The sequence below is a fragment of the Octodon degus genome, unplaced genomic scaffold (assembly GCF_000260255.1).
Source record: "Octodon degus isolate 3935 unplaced genomic scaffold, OctDeg1.0 scaffold00008, whole genome shotgun sequence".
NCBI classification, from domain to species: domain Eukaryota; kingdom Metazoa; phylum Chordata; class Mammalia; order Rodentia; family Octodontidae; genus Octodon; species Octodon degus.
Genome location: NW_004524584.1, coordinates 27,732,460 through 27,733,589, shown reverse-complemented (window position 1 = coordinate 27,733,589; position 1,130 = coordinate 27,732,460).

Sequence of the window (1,130 nt, the reverse complement as noted above, 5' to 3'; positions counted from 1 at the left end):
AAAATTGCCAGTTTTCCATCACAGTACCAATATTTAAAATACATAAAGAACTGAACAATATCAGACTCCACAAACCTGAAGACTAAATCCAAAATGGCACGTGGGCTCTCTTGGCAAGGTTGGAGGTGAGCCGGGGCCCAGACCCAGGTTGCTGTGGGCTTCGTGAGACTCTCAGGAGGAGGCAGCTGAGTGGCTTTGGGTTTCCTCCTCCTGGGAGCCAGTTCAGAACCCAGATGCTGGCTAGGAGTGGGACCCTGTCGGGAGCTGGAACCTTCTCTTGCCTGCAGGCCAAGTGTGAGGAAGGAGTACCCTGGGCTGGCTAGTGCGACGGTGGGTGTGGTGCCCTGGACGCTCGGTGCCATCTGTATGGGCAAATAGTCACTATGTTAACAAAGAACAAATTCTTTGTCACTGGTAACACTGCCTCACCTGTGCAAGGGTGGGAATTTCAAGTCTCGTCCTGTGAATTATACACGTTGCCATGCAGCACCTGGCCCAAGAAAGCATGCAGGAAAAAAATGCCGTGTGTTTGTTAGTTACCTTGGCTTCTGAATAACATTGTCATGTAGACGAGGTCTCAAATGGTGGAGATTTCTAATGTGGAATATTGACAGGGCAGAAGATGCTTGCTTCACACTTACAACCAACCATTATCTTTTAGTAACATCCTTGTTTAGCGGCTTCTCAAGTTTTGTTTACTAAGGAATTCAGCTTGTGACAGATACATCCTGTGGTGTGTGAGAAAGATCTTGAATTTGGATTAAAAGGTTTTCTATATTTACGTTATTGAGAGAGAAAAAATTATTGTTGCTCAAGAAATGGTTATCTCTCATGGACTTGGGAAATTCTCTTAGTATGCATTATATGGTAACTTTGTTGATCCATTTTATTTTTTTAATAAATATATGATCAAAAAAAGAAAGAGAGCTGGCCAAATAGCTCAGCAGATTAAAGCACCTGCTCATGCAGACCCATTGGCCCAGTTCAATCCCTGGTGTGCCCTGCCGCCCCACCCCCAGGGTTCGCTGAGACAGAGATTGAGACTGGGCATGGTGGCACAAGCCTGTAATCCCACCTCTTTGGGAGGCTGAACATAGGCAGGTTGCTATGAGTCCAGTATACATAGTGAG